The sequence below is a fragment of the Xenopus tropicalis genome, chromosome 1 (assembly GCF_000004195.4).
Source record: "Xenopus tropicalis strain Nigerian chromosome 1, UCB_Xtro_10.0, whole genome shotgun sequence".
Lineage (NCBI taxonomy): Eukaryota > Metazoa > Chordata > Amphibia > Anura > Pipidae > Xenopus > Xenopus tropicalis.
This window is the reverse complement of record NC_030677.2, coordinates 42,586,540-42,606,923: the sequence shown is the minus strand read 5'-3', so window position 1 is coordinate 42,606,923 and position 20,384 is coordinate 42,586,540. Positions and strand designations below refer to the sequence as shown.

Genomic DNA, 20,384 nt, shown 5'->3' with positions numbered 1-20,384 from the left:
ATATGACCCCTCCCCATGTGGAAGGCCACTCACACTGATTGGTTGGATAGCATTTGTCTGCATGTGTATGGCCACCTTTAGCCATAAACAACACTACATATAAGACCTTTTTGGAACCTAGATTCTCCTCAAGAGTACAGTGCAGACCCAGACTAGCAATCTGTGGATTCTGGCAAATGCCAGAGGGGCTGCTTTAAGATACCATAGACAGTTACTAATTAGTGGGCCAGTGGGGGCTGTTTGGGCCTCTGTGTAAATGTGGAATGCCAGGGACTGTTTTGAATCCCAGTCCAGACCTGGTACAGTGAGTAATGTATGTTACTGTATATCACATACACAAAATGGTTCTGTAACTCAGATTTTATAAGAAAGAAAATGGGCCAAATCAATGAACTGTAAAATCACTTCCGCATTGTTCCAAGGAAAAAGAATTCAGTCTGCAAAGGGATTAACTAAACAGACTAAAAGGGATATTTATAAAGGATTATACTCATGCCATACAGAGTGCTAATACAAAAAACAAAGAGGGACATTGTCATTTGCTATCATCACCGGGGCAAATATAATATAGAAGTGCTTTTGGCAGAAATATCATTGAACATTGGATTGCAGGTACATAGGAGAACTGATGGTTGTGTATCAGTGCAAAATGTCAATAACAATCCTTGTCTTCTAATCACGTTATTACATTTTTTCTCAGATGTGCTCAAAACCACTTGCAACACTAGCCCTACTGAGGGGCACATACTGTACAGGTTATTGCTTGGTAACTCCTGGCACATATCTATCTATCTATCTATCTATCTATCTATCTATCATCTATCTATCTATCTATCTATCTATCTATCTATCTATCTATATAAAACATGGCAATTTGTCCACAACTGGGCACTGATTTATCTTGGCCCAAGGATGAAGATGGCTTGTCAGACCCAATCTGGCTGTTTTCACCCATATGAATATACTAATCAGGCAGATACATCTGGGCAGAATAACCGACCAAGGCAATATGTTACTAAATATTTACAGATTTTATAACTATGGTAGTGACAGAAGGTTTTTGGCTTTTAGGGGGCTGTGTGGTCATACTCACAGAGATAAGAACGAGGTCAGGCACTTGTGGATTTACTTGTCGATTAGAAGTTTTATGGCCCATAAGATTAGATTGACTACCACTCACCTCTTGTATAGACTTCATGTATAGTGATGGTTGAGGAGCTGCCTACAGCCCCAGGGATAGTATACTGACTCCTTTTATCAAGATGCTGAAACAAGAGGAGAAAAACATTGAAGGTACTTTTTCTGTTTCAAAAACTGCCACCTGTAATTAACCATAGGTATAGTAGTAGCTCTAGCTGCCCAACCTCATCCCTATCCATCTCTCACCATGCATTTCAGTACTGAGATAGGTCAGTCAGTGGTCAGAGAAGGCACAGAAAGCATGCACCCGAGGGCAATGGCTGGAATATAGGCTAGCCTGTGAATCTGGGTAAGATGGGAGATATTTTTTAAAAGATATACACATATGCTGCTGTCACTCAGACATTTGTCGCTGGCCATATGAATGAACACCGTAATTCTAAATAATGTTGTTCACTTCAACTATGTACTTAGAAATGGTCTGTAGCAGAATTATCTTATTACAATCCTTTACTTCTCTGTACCATAATATCCTCCTTGGCAACATGAGAGCCTACAAAAGGACAAGTTGCACAAGCCTGCCTATGGATTCTGAATGTTTCCATTTATTTTATTATACAGAGCTGGTTGTCACCATATATTTAATAATACCTTGCTGTCTTTTAGGCCAGTACACATGGCTAGGGCACCTATAGGTGTTTGTGCACCAGACTTATCTGTGGGATATGCCAACAGCTAGTGGCTAGCATAAGACTTCTGGCAACATCAATGATCCTTTATCTGAAAAGCAAACTTACCTTGAGGCCTGGATTTAACAGGCAACCAAGTTACCCAGCTTGGCCTTATCTAATGTAGACTACATGTGAAAGGCTATATGCCTACCTAACATGAATCTCACAGCTGCTAATAACTCTGGTCTTTGGCCAGCAGACGAGACAGGCTGATACGTTGATATATATCTGTTAAGTGTCACTGGGGAATGCAGTCTACAATATTCACTAGTGAGTCTGTATAGTGACATTTGCTGATGTGCCTGCAGTCTGGCTATAGCCATAAGGAAGCCATCCTAAGCATTTGCAGCTGCTTTCTATAAAATGTAGTTATACAGACCAGGGTGAGAGATAAAAGCGGTTACGTGCAATGACAGAGGGACTTTTGCCGTCCGCAATTAATTTTGTATACAGCAGGCAACAAAACGTTCCTTGTTTCTTCCTCATTGGCTAACGTGAATCACGTGAATTTACAATGCAGCTACTTTCCAAAGTGACCTAAATTTTCCTCACGAGGAAACTTTTGGAAATGTTGCGCCACTTATGCAGCAATTCACCTGTTACGTGATGGAGAGGAAACATGGGATGTTTTGATGTAGATCTAAATGATGGAAACCCCTTATCCAAAAACCTCAGCTGGAAAGCATTCCAGAAAATAGATCCTGTACCTGTATATGATATCAGAACAATAATATTTAGCTCTCTGCAGCTCTGACAAGTATAGTAACACTGATACTCTCAGGCCAGTAAACAGAGCCTCCCTCAGAGTCAGGCTGAATTAGTGGAAATCCAGCTCTCAGGTGGATTAGAAGGACTCAGCGGGAGCTCTTCTTTCAAAGAAGAAAAAGGGAAATCCCTTCCAAGTAGCATGACCTGCTAGCAAACGGCAGATACCAATATTAAGTTCTCTAAATAAAGCCTTTGTTGTACGACAAGGTAAACAGAGGTCTTGGGTTAACTGGTTCGGGTAGATAAATACCGGCTTTAGCACAGTGGAAAATTCCGAAAGAAGTTTATACAGTGTATGCACCATTTCTTCTTGTAGTAGAACAATCTATATATATATATATATATATATATATTGGGTAAATTGTATGACGCAGCAGTCTACACATCTCCATCTGACATAGCAGTTTTGGAGGTACTGATTGTTGCATACAGGCAGCAAGGCCCCATAGGGCAGGATGGATTTTGCTCTGCTGCTCTCCATGTACGTCATATTATATTATATGCCTATGTAGGGGCCCTTTACAATTTGCCTCTCAAATAGACATATGGACAAAACTCAGGTTAAAAAAAAAATCACATGGGGTGGGGACTGCATTGGCGTGTTGAAGCAGTCCTTTTCTGACAGCCCTGCATATGCAGCCACTGCTATGATTTGCTAATTGGCCTGAGGGCCAAACGAGTGGATAGTTCATGGTGGCCATATCATGGAAGGATCCACTCATTTGGCATACCAGTAACGAGCATATCTTCAGGTGTATGTATACTGGAGGCTGGTTCAGGGAGGACTGGTAAAGAAATTAATAGCAACAATAATTCTTCCCAATCAGTCATCATTGTGGTCACTGTATTAACTGATATGAGATCTCTGCCAAAAGCAAAAAGGACCAATGAAATATCTCTCAGAACAGACAAACAGATGACTGAGAATTTTGCTAGGGACTGCATTGTGAAGACAAGGTGACACAGCTGCCCTTTGTAGGGAACAGTCATGGGCATCCTTTCTACAATGAAATTAATGTTGTTCTCACATTTACTAAATTTCAATGCACTGACTTTATCTCAAATTAGCTGTCTTATTTAAGAGCAGCAGCTAATTGTAGTGTAGGGGTGGTCAGATTTTATCTGTGGATGTATGCTGGCCCCCAACCCAGATCCATAGCCATATATATAGTGTGTGAAAGTGACGAAGAGCCACCCCTTTTCCAATTGTGAAGACTGAAGGTGGCTATATGGTGTGTGACCAGCCTGTGGGCCAACCGGCCAGAGTGCAGGAGATTGAGTTCAGATGAGTTCATTGGCGTGCCTACCATACAGTGAGAGGCTTGGATCATAGGGTCTGCTGCCTGGTAGTCCTTCTCTCCAACCAACACTTCAAACACATGGAGAATCCAAGATGGGGAGCTCCTGTGGCAACTGTTAAGATCTATCTTGTTACTACTATAGAGATGCTGAAACTAAGCTAGTACAGTCAGGACATAGAATATGGCATTTCTGGTCATATTCATCTTTAGGATTTAGTTATCTTTAAAACCTGGCAAGCTATCTCTCACCTACTATACAATTTGTGGTTTCATTTTGCAAACACACTCTCCAGGTGGCAGTAGATATAGCACATTTTGCTACCTTTCTGGGAAAAAATAGCAGCCACCCTATAATTTTAACTTTCTTTCCTATTAATAACATTGGCAGCAAGCATCATTTTTAGCAGGCAAGGCCCTGGTGTGGTGATAATTCTGATGGTAAGCTATGGGGTGGGGTCATTGGTGTGCTCAGTAACAGGAATAATTCATGTGTTTTGGTCAACTAACTTTACTTCTGAGACATTATCCTAAAAGAAAAATCTGGTGGAAAATGTGTGTGTGGGGAGGTGGGGCGGAGTAGGTCTGAGGAGCAGAGTAGGGGTTTTTACTGCAGTAGAAAGTGTATCGGTGAGGGGAGGGTGCGATAAGGCCCCCCCAGAGAGGAGGATGTGAGTGTGGTGAATAGTAAGGACCAGAGCAGAATTAAGAGAGGGCTGCACAGTGCCGAGTGGGACAGGGGGCGCCAGTGAGCAGAGAAGTGATATAAGGGAGCTGCCCCCACCGGGCCCTGTGCAGGAGAGCGGCAGGAAGCTGAGCACAGCACAGCACATGTGCAAGTGCCTTACGGCTGCGGGAAACGCCGGGAACAGGCAGGTGCAATGCGCGGAGCTTCCCCTGCTATTGCCCGACCTTGTCAGTGTAACCCCCTCCTTGCCAGCCCCCCACTACCTGCATTGCGACTGCCTGACGTGCATCCTGTGCTATCCCTTACAGCAAGGGTGCCCTGCCTGACATACCTGCCATTTGGGCGAAGGCATTGTTGGGCTCATTAGCAAACAGTTCACATGCGTTTATTGCTCCCTGCTGGAATCTCTGCAACTGAACCAGTGACTTAGAAGTCCTTGAGCATTCCTTATAAATATCCTAAAGCCCCTGCCTGCCCTTCCAGCCTACAATTCCCACAATCCACGTTCATCCCCAGTAATAGGTTAATGATAAACAGCTGAAGCTCTGTATGCTGGGCATCCCTCTGTACCATTCCCTAGTTAGTATGTGTTAGAGCCATGCATGCTTACATATCTACCTTGCTATATTCAAAGGCAGATTAATGCCTTATTGGCCACCCTGCCAGCAAGCATACCCAGCAATAAAGCAAGGGGTTTGTTTAAACAGGATTTATCTGTAAATTAGAACTTCTGTGTAAATAGATCTCGGTGGTGCAATTAAAGCAACACTGGAATATATGTTAATGCCTGGTAATCAAGTAAGAAAATCTGTTTAGGGCAGCCCATGTGCTACATTAATTGCTTCATGAGTTTAAATTATGAGCTCACAATAATGTGGGTGCTGTGTTGGTGTATATGCATTATAATGTGCCAGCTCAACTCCTCTGGGGAAAAGTAGATTTATATCATTTGGGGGCTTTACTTTTCCATGTTTATCTTTTTATCCTCTATTTTGTCTTTGTCCTGTGTGTATCTGCTCCCCACCCCACCCGCTGGTATGTTCCAACATGCTCTAATTATTGTACCTCCTCTGCTCCCTTCCTTCTCATCCCTGCTCCGCTCTGTGCTATTGTGATGCAGACAATGACAATCCCAGGCTGCTGCTCCTCTCAGTCGAGGGGGATGTAGCAGTCCTTTGCCACTGGAACAGATAGTGGTAAGTTGTTCTGATGCGGTACTTTCCTTTGGGCTATTTACCTGAAAACCCCCTTTCTTTTCTGAGCTGCAGTGCTTTGGGCAACCTACTTAGCTAGTATAGCAGACTTTATTAGACAACGGTGGTTCTTTATGTCAAAATGTGCTTAGATGCATTCTTTGGCTATGGAGCATCTTCCCTAATGCTGCATGTGGGATACACTGCAGGGAAACCTATGCTTGTCTCTAGCAGCCCAACATAATGCTGGCACTGCCCCTCTTACTGGGCACTAACCAGGGCTAAGCCCGCATGTTTGTCAACATAGACTGAATGAAAGGTATGCTAAATGAGCATCATTATTGTTACGCCTCTTATAGTACTAACATTCAACTATTGTACTAGTAATTATTGGTATAGTTGTCTGTGGCAGGACAAAATATTGTGCTCCTTCGGGGATCAGTTATTAATTGTGCACTTGTCATGTCTATTTATGATTTATAAGCTGTTTGTAGTTCGTAAAGGCACTGACTGCAGTTTTAACAGTCAGGCTGTCTTTTCCTTGTAGATTTTGTGGTGCCCCTGTATTTAAATGATGTACAATTGTTTTATCTATCAACTTGATCACTGGCTGCTGCAGGTGGGGTGGGAGTGATGAATTGCTGATAGTGCCATCACCTTGCTGCACAATAACTACTACCCCTGCCCACCTTCAGGTGCTGCTTTGAGGAGCCAACTATCTTTAAAGCTTTGGGCGCTGACTCCAGGTTGGACCCCATAAAAACCATTTGCTGAGAATGTTGGATTCTTTTGGCTAGTACTGTACAGTAGAGCAATGGAAAGTTCTCCGGCACAGTAATTCTGTATAACTAAAAAGCCGTTAAAGTGATAAATATTCAATTTTAGTACAGTATAAGTGAGAAATGGGGCGTTAGTTGGATAGTGGTGCTAAGTAACTGAATGTTTGCGGTTTGCTAGTACTATATAACGGAGAAATATTGAATTCTTTTGGATAGCTGTGTGCCTTTTCTCCTGGGGCTCGGGGCTGCTGATAGAAATGCTGGTAATTGCTGCCCCAGATGTTAGAGGAAAGTGCTGCTTAACTCTTTCATGTCATAGGGACAGTATTATTTGCTATTAGCAGACAACAGCTGATTGTTTTTTCTTTCTTTGCAACATAGTGCTTGCTTTTAGAGCTTCAGTAGGAGATAAGCTTTGTGGCTAGAATCCTGCACCAAACATTTGTACAATAATACTTAGATAGTAAGCTGTATGGGACAGGGGCATGCATCCTCCTGTTTATTAAGTCTTAGAGCATAGTCCTTTATGTAATATGTATAAGCATTCTGTTATCCTAATCCTGTTTCTATTGTTCAGTGTTCTTTCATAGTAATGCAATATAAACAAAAATATACATACATCCTTTATATGACAGTAACATGCTGCATTAAGATTATTTTAGGCATGATGTGGAGTGTGGGAAAAACCCATGTAGATTAACAAAGGATTTAGGTGGGCATATTGGGGGAGAGATTTGCTTGTTTCGCGAGCACATTTTCCAGTGTATGGCCGCCTTTAGACCCCTTGCGGATAATGTCCTGATTAGAATTAAATCTAAGACCCTAGCAGGGCAAACCACTCAGCAACTGTGCCCAGTTTTCTTTAGTTTGCCATTCCTGTGAGATTGGGCTAGCCCCTAGCAAACCGCATTCCTTGGAGCCTGGGCTACTTTTCTAGAGGCAGTGTTCCTTTTAACTTTGGGTAGGCTTCTGAAGGCATCATCTGTATGAGCTTGGGCCAGTGTCCTGCAGGCTGCATTACTGTGAGTTTGGGCCAGTGTCCTGCAGGCTGCATTACTGTGAGTTTGGGCCAGTGTCCTGCAGGCTCCATTACTGTGAGTTTGGGCCAGTGTCCTGCAGGCTCCATTACTGTGAGTTTGGGCCAGTGTCCTGCAGGCTCCATTACTGTGAGCTTGGGCCAGTGTCCTGCAGGCTGCATTTCTGTGAGCTTGGGCCAGTGTCCTGCAGGCTGCATTACTGTGAGCTTGGGCCAGTGTCCTGCAGGCTGCATTACTGTGAGCTTGGGCCAGTGTCCTGCAGGCTGCATTACTGTGAGCTTGAGCCGGTGTCCTGCAGGCTGCATTACAGTGAGCTTGGGCTAATGTCCTGCAGGCTGCATTACAGTGAGCTTGGGCTAATGTCCTGCAGGCTGCATTACAGTGAGCTTGGGCTAATGTCCTGCAGGCTGCATTACAGTGAGCTTGGGCTAGTGTCCTGCAGGCAAAGCAAATGGTTAATATGTAGATTTCATTAGTAGTACTACTCTAGAAGCAAGATGCATGTAGCGCATAATCAATAACCCCATTAATAATTTATCAGCTGAAGACCTTTTATCAAGGGCACTGTAATCTATTAGTCTGCTAAATCAGCTGCGTCATGCCCATCCAGATCACTTAGCCTGCAGGTCAGAGAAGCACACGCAATTGTGCTTAGTAATGCATTGCTCAGGGACGGAGTTAGTGGTTTAACCTTTTGGCTAACTTTTAGTATGTTATAGACTGGTCAATTCTGAGCAAGTTTTCAAATGGTCTTCGTTTTATATTTGTTATAGTTTTTAAGTTATTTACCACCTTCTTCTGTAACTTAACATCGTTTGGGTCACTGACCCCAGCTGCGAAAAACCTATTGTTCTGTGAGGCTACAATTGTATTATTATTATTACTTTTTATAACTCATCTTCAAATTTCAAACTGAAGAGCTGCTGAACAAAAAGCTAAATAACTCAACCCACAAATAATAAAAAATGAAAACCAATTGCATATTGTCTGTGAATAGCAGTCTCTACATCATACTAAAAGTTAATCAAAGGTGAACAACCCCTTTAAAGCAGCCTGGACAGTGCTGATTGGCATCTGTTAAACTACAACTCCCAAGTAATTTGGCCTGTGTGGCATAATCTGCCTGCCCTATGCTGCCTGTGTGTTCCATACTCAACCTGCCCTATGTTATGGAGGTAAATAATTCAACCATAGGCAATTGCATACTGTGTTAGAATATTAGTGTAATATGTAATATAAATATAAACCCCATTCAATAATCTGCCCTTTGCCTGTTGCAATGACAGTATGGCAGAGTAACTAGTGTGATTGTAGGGGTAACTTGCAAAGCTTGTGGTTGTGAACTCTAAAGAACAATTATTGCACAAATTAATACGTAATCTGACATGGCCAATTAAATACTTTGTCCTGCATTTAAGCTCCTGACATTGCTGCATACTCTGCTTCTGTCCTGTTCAAATGCCCCCTATGTACTGTGTGTATACTGATACTGCAATGTTGATAAAGATATTTAGGCAGTTTGTGCCTGCTTGCAGCAATGCATGTAGTACCTAAGTTCAATTATTGTTCAGAAACTATAAGCAGGCTTAGTACACAGGGTATACATTAAGTAGCTGTGCAGTTCTATTCCTGGAGTAATTTGAGTGATTATCCAGTAAATCTTTCTAAGTCTATGTCCAGTGTATTCAAAAAAATGTAATGCATTACACTAACCCGTGTAACTCTTACCTAAAGGTCATTCTGCGGGATTGCCTGAATGGCTTCTGTATGCATTCTGTACATATAATCTTTCAGCCCCCAGCCATGCTGCTAGACATGAACTGAGCTGACAGCTGAAGAATCTACTTAAATGAAATACCTCGCACCCTACAGATTAAGAAACACGTCACGAGCCAGAATAATGTTGTGCTTTTTTCTCTTTTTTTTTTTCCTTTTTTTTTGAAATTGTAATTGTGTTTCTGAAAATTTCAGTAATGCAACTTAAAGCCATGGTGGCGCCTTTGACCAACCTTCCCTTGTATAGAGAGCTGCCTGCATTTTTGTATGTCAGCGCAAGGCTGGGTGGCATTCGTTGAAAGAAGCATGGGAATGTGCTGCCATAGAGCTTTTGCTTTGCTACTTTGCACTGCGCTATTTACTGGTGCTCCTTCTGTAAATCTTTCAGAATATAACCAAACTGTCTTAAGCACACACTTAAAGGGGTGGTTCACCTGTAAGTTAACTTTTGTTATAGAATGCTTGATTCTAAGCAACTTTTCAATTGGTCTTGATTAAAATACTATACAAAATTTCTTCCAACTCTTTCCAACTCTCAAATGGGGTCACTGACCCTAGCAACCAAATAACTATTACTCTGTAAGGCTACAATTTTATTGTTAATTTATAATACTAATTTTTCTATTCAGGTCATCTCTTATTCATATATCAGTCTCATATTAAATCCACTCCCTGGTTGCTAAGGTAGCTTGAACCCTAGCAACCAGGTAACTGATAAAATCTCAAACGGGATGGTTGCTAAACAAAAAGTTAAATAATTAAAAAAACAAAGACCAGTTACAAATTTACAAATATTGTTCTCTACATCATAACTTAAAGGTAAACAACCCCTTAGCTCTGTCCATCTCATATATTGTTTGCCACTGTTTTAAATAAATCAGCATATGACTGTGCAAGTATCCTATGAGCATGGGAATCTTAGGCCACAGATGTTGGTCTTTGTCCTGCAGTAGCTGTTCTGTAATTGAGTGTAGGGACAAGCAGTGACCATCCCTTAAAATAAACAGGAGGCAGTGGGGTTTCTTTTCTTCTGTAGTGCAACCAATATTTCTTGGTTCAGTAGTTTGTAAACAGCTTCAGGAATTTATTTTACACCCAGAGCCAAGAGACCACACACAGTGAATGGTTGAGCCTTAAGTCATGTGAGTAAGTGAAGAACACTGTTAGATGTAGTACATTTTATTTGCCCCATAGGAAACAGATTTCCTGGGGAAGATGGATAGCTCAACTGTCCCCATAAATGAAACCCCCTGTATAATTATTTGCTTAATCCAATTCCTCAACACTATACCATAATGACTTTTTGTGTCCTGGAGACCAAACTCCACTACGTACTGTAAATGGGGCCTTTGTGAATCTGTTTTGGCTTCCAGTGGATGTGAGGGGCAGCTGTACCTGTCACCAACGATGTCAGAACAGGTTCATTTTAAAGCGAAGGCTGCAGGTCATTTTATGTTGGTGGGGCCATCTGTGAATCCGTTTTGGTTTCCAGTGGATGTGAGGAGCAGCTGTATTTGTCACCACCAATATCAGAATAGATTAATATTAATGCAGAGGTCATTTTATGTTGATGTGTTGGTGGGGCCATATATTTATGCAGGTTTAATTTGTAGAGTAGAGTTATCTGATAATTTGGATTCAAGTCCCCTTTGCAGAATATCCAAAAGGGGGGAAAAGCATTTGCCCCATATAAGTTTGTTTTTGATGCTAAGACAAAGCTATTCTGTTTGTGTGTGAAGTAAAGTTTGGGGAGGGAGTTGCCATTATCTCATGTGCCAAACTTGCCAGGTGACTTTCTGCTCTTAAATCAACTGTTTAGCACTTGATGGTAATGTCCCACGGAGAGATTAGTCGCACGCGATAGATCTCCACTACCACGGACGACTAATCTCTCCGAAATGCCTTTCCACCGAAACAAGGGGAATCGCTGGTGAAAAGGCCTACACATCACTTTGGGTTTCCCTCGTGAAGTTGCCTGCAGAAGAAAACTGTGAATCTTTGGAAAACTGAGGCAATGCATAGGCCTTTCCACCAGCGATTCCCTTTGTTGCTGGTGGAAGGGCATTTTAGAGAGATTAGTCACCCATGGTAGCAGAGATCTATCGCGGGCAAGTAATCGCTCTGTGGGACATTACCCTAAAGTGGTTTTTCACCTTTAAATAAACTTTTAGTATGATGTTGACAGGCCCGGATTTGTGGCAAGGCCACAAAGGCCCGGGCCTAAGGTGGCACAATCTCAGGGGCGGCATGCCGTCCCGCCGCAGTGAAACTTTGAAGTTTTACTCCCGTACGGAGCAGTGGGGACTTTTTTTTGGTTTTGGTTTAGTCTGATAATTTTCAGTCTTTCTCAGTGTTTGGTTTACTTTTTTCTTGTTTGTACTACTTTTATATTTATACTGATAGCGCAATTTGTTTAGGTGTTGCCTTTTGTTTATTATGGCTACTGATGGCATTCATGTTTTCTCTCATTGTTTACATTTAAAGGGGGGGGGGGCTGGAAGTACCTATACAATACAAGTACCTATACAATTTAATGCTTGTGTTGCTCCCCAACTCTTAATATTTTAGTGTGGCTCATGGGTTAAGGTTGGGGACTCCTGTCTTTCCTTGAAGTTGCCTTGAGAGGAAACTTCGGCAACTTTGGCAAATTGCGGCGGCGCATATGTCATCCCACCGGTGATTTACGACCTAGCCGATGGGATGGCATTTCGGGGAGATTAGTTGCCCGCAACAAGGAAGATTTGTGGCGCGGTGACTAATCTCCCCGTGTGTCACATGCCTAAGTGTAGTTCTAAAACAGCTGGAGAGCAGTAGATTGGTATCCATTTATGTAATTTGTCTCCGTTCCTGCACCAAACATCAACTACATGGATCCCTGGACAGAAAACAATGCAGTTAGCTTAGGATATTTTTGAGCTTTCTTATGCGATAACAGTACCCCAATGGTGGCCACAAACAGCTGCACTAGCTGTTGTCTGGGAAGTTACTCTAACCACATTAAAGTATCTACAGTGTGGGTTCTGTAAACTATGGGTCTCTGATCTCATTTAATATTGCAAAATAGTTTTCCATTTTTCTACGATAGTAATTTGAATGATGTGCATAGTTGTAAACCAATTTGAGGGCATGAAGCTGCCTGCCAAAATTAATCTGGCCCCTTTGCTAAAAATTTGAGTTTGTAAATTCCTCCCCTAAATTTTGCTTCGTAGAAGAAAATATAGCTTTCTAACTTGCATTTACAAGATGTTGCTGTTGGAAACAGAGGCCAATCCTTTTTTTTTTAATTATTTTTATTATTTATTTAAGTGTCAGAAGCAGCGTTGCAGAAAGACGTACCAATGGTGGGTTTTCTTGTAATTAAAGTGGTAATCAGCATTAAATGCAGATGAAGTGTGAAAATCGTCTGGCACTAATAAGTTTAAAATCTGGATCTGCAGAACAACCGTAGTAAAGTGACTGAAAGGCTATGTTGGTCATAGCTGTCCCCAGACACAACAATGCAAAGCGATGTTATTTAATAAATTAGAGTTTATATAGAAACTGTTGCTCACAAAATCCTTGTGATTCTGAGACTGCATGCCATAACTTGTCTTCAAACCAGCCCATATTTTTGGCTCCCCATTCAGAAAGCCCGAAGGCACCCACAGCATGCCACCAAGAAACGGAAAGGCATTTGTGCTGACGCAGCAGGAAGAAGTTATGCGATGGCTCAGTTCCAGATAGGGAAGACTGACTGACTTGTGTGCTGCCAGTACCTGGGTGCCGATGCGTGTGTGGTGTTTTGAATACATGCTGATATCTAGTGTCAAACTGATCCCATTTAAGTAATGGACAGGCTGCACTGACAGGTTCTCCCCCTTGTGCTGTGGACCTAAGGACAGTCTCTCTGTGTGCTAATAATCCTTAGTGATACATATGGCAAAAACCATATCAATCTCTTGTGAGGTTATACAGTCGGAGAACTAGTTTCAGGTATGTACCAAAAATGTGGTTTATCAGATAGGGGTTCCTTTGGATTTCTTGGTCCCAAAGGTTATGCTTGTATGCTTAGAAACTGAGTTCTGAGACAACTGGGTTTGGGGCTTTTCTTTCTGAAAATTTTTTTGTAAGCTTTATTAGGTAATTTCTGAAATATTGTTCTTTTGAAGGTGGCTGTATGCAGGTTGGTATCTGACCATTTGTCCCATGGCCAGAACAAATGGATACCATAGAAGAGGCCATACGTAGTGTGTTCTTTCAACAACCATTGAAATCCCAAGCCTAACACAGTGTGTTGATTTTACAATGTTTATGACACACTTGCATGTGTTTTTTGCCTCCAAGTCTTTTTTTTTTTTTGAGCTTGTCTCCTCATGCCTTCATTTTCTAAAGTTGCCCTGTACCTTAGGAATGTATTAGTAAGGTAAGCGACCTGTCATAATGCAAAGTAAGATATTTATGATAGCCTGTATTTGTCATTTAGATTATCTAATTGGCTGTTTAGGTAACAAAAAGGACTATAGCTGTATATGCTGTATTGTAGCTCCTACAAATAGGAGCACTTTTTTCAGTTTTTTTTTTTAATGGATCTTGTGAAATTTTTTTTGCAACTTAATCTTACAAGTTAAAGTGCCTTTTTTTAAGTGACCTGAAAAACCTGTTTTACGTCATTTACCTGGCACTTACATAATGTTTCTGTTCATGTGGATTTTTGAATTATAAACTGCACTAATCTAGTTCAGGAGGTGACGCACATAAAATCTCTGTTGTTTATTAACCAGGGTCCTTGAAAAAGTAGACAGGAAAAGTTGTTAGGTAAGAGAGAAACCCCACACAAAGATAGTGGTGTTTTTTTTATAATGAGAGAATGGTGTCTACAGAGGCTGCCATATTCTTCTGCATGCTTGCCAGTGCCCCTCCTGCCCTGGTGCAACATTTGCAGTAGGTTACTCCCTGTACTTCCCCCCCACCCCCCTTACCATACCAATGTACTTTTCCTGGTAGATTTAGATGTTGGTGTAAGCCCTTTTTGTAACCTCTTGTTTGAAGTCATCAAATTTGAATTGCACAGGGCTAGGACAAAGCTTTAGTCAATTAGAGGTTCAGTCCTAGTTGGCAGTGCAAGTGTTAATGTAAACTTATATACTTGTTTGACCCCCTTGTTCACCAATCGGTCTGGTGATCTGAGATGGCAGTTTATTGTTCTGTGTATGGGACCCTGGCCGAAAATCGGGCAGATATCGACCAGGCAGGTTTAAAAATCTTGTTTGGGGGAGGAGCACTTTGGCATGTTGATTTGATCCTTGTTATGATGGCCTGTATCACTTAAATGTGGTCAGATAGTTTGGCTCTTGTGCCAAACTATTGGATCAATCCAATATCGCTCTCCCCAGTGTGGCATCTGCACAAAGATCTGCACATTTGAGGACTTTGCCAAACAAGTGGATCTTTCAATATATGGCCAGCTTTATTAGTTGTACTGTGTAAGTGTCCAAGCTTCTCCTCCTTAGCCAAGTTGCTGGAGGAATGGTACTGGTTACATGTATTCAAGAAAAAATACTTTAAACAATTTTAATGCCCAGTCTTGGTGCTCTGCATTTGTTTCTTAAAGTGATAGTGACACTAGAAAACTACTCTTCAAAAGATATATGTATATAAAAAAATACCTACAGGTCGTGTTAATTGTTTTTGGCTGATAGTGCTGCTTTTGTGTGAAAGTGATTGTTATTTGAGGTTCCTAAAACCTGACTTTTGCCAACCTACTGTCCCTTCTCAACCTGTCAGTTATAGCTTCTAATGCTAACTGACTCCTGCTGCACTAATATGGCAGCCTCCTCATAGAGGAACATGGGGGTTTGAATAAGTAATGTAAAGGCGTTGGGCAAATACTTTTAGGGCAAAATTATAAATAGCATGCAAAGGCAATTTTATGATAGATTTAAAAAAGGTTTAATTTCTGGTGTCCATATCTCTTTAACATACGTGTTTTAATCCTGTATTGACCATTGTCTAGTCGCCATGTTGCTGGAGGCGTACTCATTGAAAATCGGTCTAAAGACTGAATAGACCTAAACCTTTGACCTACATTTACAGACTGAACTGTCATTTTTTTATGGTTTATTTCTAAATTACACTATTTACCTAACAAATATTTCACTCTACCATTTAAAATATTATTCTTCAGGGTCGAACTGGGGGGGTGCAGAGTCTACCGGGGCTGCCGCCCCAGGTGCCCCCCCCCACTCCCGCTATAACCCCCTCCAGGGGCCACCCGCCCAACGTCCTCCAATGAGTGCGTGTAAGTGAACCGCGTCAGGGGAGGACATCCCTGTTATTCTTGAACCAACAAATTTTTAGTTGTAAAATCAGTGCATTTTGCGTGAGTCTGAGCTTTCAGAAGGAGCCAGCGCTACACATTAGAACTGCTTTTAGGTAACCTATTATTTCTCCTACTCCCATGTAACTGGAGGAGTCCCAAGCCGGACTTGGATTTCTTACTATTGAGTGCTATTCTGATATCTACTGGGAGCTGCTTTCTTGCCCCCTTCCCATTGTTCTGCTGATAGGCTGCTGGGGGGAATAGGGAGTGGGGGCTGACATAAATATCTAACTTGCAGCTCAGTAGTAAAGTGTCACTGAAGTTTATCAGAGCACAGGTCACATGGCTGTGGCACCCTGGAAAATGAAGAATATGGCTAGCCCCATGTGATATTTCAAAATTAAATATAAAAAAAAATCTGTTTACGTTTTTTAAAAATGGATTTCAATGCAGGATTCTGCTGGAGAAGCTCTATTAACTGATGTGTTTTGATTAAAAAAAACATGTTTCCTATGACAGTATTCCTTTACGTCTAGAAATTCCAGCTAGCAGGGCTGAACAAATTGCAGTTTAATTTAAATGTATCAGTGCTGACCTGCAACATGCATTTATTAGACGTGTCCCTGAAATTTCATGGTCATCTTATTGTAAAAGCTAAGACCACACCTTTGCGAGTTTTGGGATGACCGCATTCTTATTGGAATCAACAGGATACAACACACATTGATCCTTGGTGTCAGAGTTACTAGGCCAAAATTAAAGACAATTTAATAAAGGATGTAGCTAGAAATTATACATGAACTTGCTTTATTTTATATGTACAGGAACTATCTGGTACCAAAAATGTACTGAATGAGTGTCGTATACTCAATAAGGGTTGCTACCGGTCTGGTTTTGACCCGGACAGCCCGGTTTTCGGTAGGGCTGTCAGGGGCAAAACTACTTGCCCGGTTTTCCCGATTTGGAAAACCAGACAGGACTCTCGAAGATTAATGCAGCGATTGGGCAGTCGGCAATTGCCTAGTCCTGTCCCTGTGATGTCACATCCTGCCCTCGTGACATCACGCTCTGCGGGCAGGCGAGGTGGCAACGCTATACTCAATGGAGTCCTACATACTAAGAACATGTTAGCCCATGTCAGCCCTGTAACTAGGCAGCACTAAGTATATATTGTATGTGCAGTGTCTCAAGCACCAGAGGGCTGGCAAAGATCAGCAACAGCACATTGTAACATTGTACTTAATACATTCTGTATTCATTACCTTTTATCAGGATATTGAACCTTTCACACACACGCACACACACTGTTGCCAGCGCAACTGTCAAACAGGTAAAGGCCTTAGGGCATATATAAATATGGAGAAAGTAAACAATGAAATGCTTTTCTTTGACTGCAGACGAATATTGTTTGTTGAGATAGGAAGGGCGGCCTTGAGTAAGCTTCATTGCTTTATTAGACCAAGTCTATTACATTTTTCAGGTTCCCACCACCATAGCACTTTGCAAAAAAAACACATTTTCAAAAAAACACTATTTTTATATTAATGTTTTTATCTGTTCATTTACCATTTGTTAGTCTGTTTAGTGGGGCAGTTGCTGTTCATGTTTTTGAACTTCACTTTCAAAATCTGGTAACCTTCATTTAAAGGCATTCAACAGATTACTTTTAAAAAGTCCAGAATTTCTCTAATGGAAATTACCCCATATGGGTACAGTGGATACACCTTTCCTTTGGTGTGTAACTTTACTGTGACAAAGCATACAAATTATTTTTCTGGTAACATTGAAATGTACTAATTGTGCTGCTGGTTGTGTTAGCAGAATCCCAAGCAGTCTGATCTCCTTGAAGCTCACCAGGTTGACAGTCAGACGAGAATGGTTCATGGGAAAATGTGGACTTGTGTTTGTTAGGGTGAACACACTGAGCTACTTAGTAGCAGCTACTTTTTCACAGCTACTAAACTCCAGAAAATAGCTTGTCATAGACAATACTGAGAACTGCCTCTTCTAAAACACACATAGAGACAATTATCAGTAAATTATCAGCATTGTCTATTTTAGTAGCCACGACAAGTAGCTGCTACTAGTAGCTCTATGTGTCTTCACCCTTAGGGGCAGATTTATCAAAACACGAGTTCGAATCCCGAATGGGAAAAATTCGGATTAAAAACGAAAATTTCGAAAAGTCGCAAATGACACGAAAATGCTTACGAAAAAATCTTATTAGTCACGATAATATCGTATTGGCGATCCGAAAGTCACTAAATTTTCATACCGAACCATTGTAAGAGCAGAGCAGAGCCTCTCCGAATTTTTCACGCGGGCGCGCGAAAAAGTCGTCGAGAATACGCTCGGAGTGTTCATGTCTTGGTAAATCTCCCCCTGTGTGTTAGGGTATGCATTCTCCCATGTGCTATAAGCTGCATTCCTCTGCAGACATTACTGGGTACTGATCTGCTGCAGTTATTACTGTTTTGGGCACCATGATTTTCTGTGATAAGTTCTGAGATCATTGTGCCCTGAATGCCATTTTCTCCCAAAACTTCAGTAATTTCTTGAGACTGCACAAATAATGGAAACAAATGTTATTGAGGAGGTTTTCTTTTGTGCTGTTGGTAGTTGCAGACTTTCCCTTCACAGTAGGGGTGCTTCTTCTGGGAAAATGGACAAACTCAAAATCAAACTTTCTGATTTAGCATGGGACTATACATATATATATGTATGTATAGCATAAAAAGCCGTAAATGGCAGCCCTTATCTAAATGACTAATGTTTTACAGCCCTGTACCGTGGGAAGATAAGAAAAGGGACTCTGGGTGCCCTAATAAATGTTTCGCTACATTGTATTTAATATTGCATACACAAAGTTCACTGGACTTTTTTTTTTTTTTTTAATTCTGCTGTCACTTTTCCTTTGCATAAAGTCATGGCTGTGAAATACAACAATGGAGGGGGACTATAAGTGAAAGTTGCCTATGTGTTCCAGGAAATATGCAAGCATGAAAGCTTTTACATTATTAATTAAAAAAACAAATTATTCCAAACTGCTTTTGTTACAGGTGTGGAATCTTTTGCCGAGATCTGTTATCCAGGTAGTTCCAAAATGCTACAGTATCATTTTTCACCTAGTGTCCTAAATAAAAAAATTTTTTTGTAACAAGTATTTTATACTTATTGTTATAGAACACCTGTTTCATGAAAAAACATCCCCCTCCCTCCAGTGGGAAAAACCTTTTTTTATGCGATAGGTGCCCCTTTTAGCTAAGCATAGCCCCATGTTGATGGCAATATATAATTCTGATAGGGTTTTTGAAGGGTAAATATAATATGACTGTATATGTTGTTTATTTGCATTATGCTTTTTATATTACTTTAAAGACAATTTAACGAAAAACCTTGCTGGTACCAACCAGCCTTTCCCAGTATAGGAGTGTAGGAGGAACCAGTGGCTGCCTAGGCAAACCTGAGAGAAAACTGTAGGTCTGTTTCTCTTTATGAAGACAGGGCTGTGATTGGACGCCCACCTCCTACTGTGTTTTTGGGGGGAAGACTTGGGGCACGCTCACCACCCATTTGTAATGCACTTATAGACCAGAGGGGATCAGTGTAATTTTGTAAATTAGTGATTCCTTTTTAGCCCATATTTAAAACAGGCCCTATATATTTATATTTGCCTACCTGGTGAAGATGATTTTTAAACATGAAGCATGTTTTGAATGCATGAGGCATGATGCTCCAAATTACAGAAAAAACCCTTATCCACTGTGTGCGGCTCCTGATTCAACTCCTCCTTAATTACTGGCTTTTTAGCCGTTCTATTTCAGTGGCGCTCATTTTGTATGTGCCAAGGAAAACCTTACATTTTGGCGTGTGTATGGGCAGCTGTTATAAGAAGGACGCTGTGTGATATGAATAATCAGCGTTCATAGTTTGTGCTCTAGGTTTTTCCATCCAAAGCCACGTGCAGCTGTAGTAAATATGGCAACGTGTCCTGCCTGTTACTATGTTACAGATTTTCTTTATACGCATTGTTTGACAATTCTTGGCTCCAGTGCTTTATGGGCCTCTCCCTTAACTGTTCTCTGTTAAGCAAGTGGAATGTTATGATAACCCTTTCTATGCTTCTGTTGCATACACCATGTGTAGCTCATGGTATCCATGCCCTGGCAAAAAGCACTTGAGTCCTGGTATCAAAGGATTGTTTTTACTTTATCGGGGGAATAAGCCCTGTGCTGAGAGTTGAATGTTTATACATACATGTTTATTGGCGTTTGCATTATTTGTTTACCCTATGTTTATATTAATGTCTTTATTCAGAGGCTTTTATTGACCAATAGGGCTGATACAGTGGGCAAAGATTGCAGCCCCCTAGGGGCACACCAGGATAACCTCCAGTAGGCAGGAATACTTTGTAGTGCTGTAGAGTACAGTGCAATATCTAAAATATAAAATGCAAGCTTGTCAGTGACTTTATTGTTCTTGAGTTTGTTGTTTTGTGGTTATTCTAATGCCTCTTGGGACTATCAGATGTGGGTAGATGTATTGACTGTCATGGCTCCGTTTGTGCTGGGAATGATTTTTCAAATAATGCTCAGTGGCGGCTCCTCCTCTCTGTGCCGCCTGGGGCTACCGAACTTTACTCTGTGACACATGCAAGTCTCCCCACCCCTTGTTTA

General features: G+C 41.3%; 1 protein-coding gene across 4 annotated transcripts in view; it reads left to right on the top strand.

Annotated features, from left to right (window-relative positions):
* The first annotated feature begins 4,685 nt into the window (after positions 1-4,685).
* The window catches only part of mtus1 (microtubule associated scaffold protein 1), a 115,173-nt gene continuing 99,474 nt past the window's right edge, over positions 4,686-20,384 (top strand). For 3 of the 4 annotated variants that reach the window (XM_012969477.3, XM_012969443.3, XM_012969322.3), the window contains exon 1: positions 4,686-4,809. The gene's annotated coding sequence lies outside the window, so the exon portion shown is untranslated. Of the gene's footprint in view, positions 4,810-5,634; positions 5,822-20,384 lie in introns of those variants that run through there. The other variant, XM_012969367.3, reaches the window with a different exon arrangement.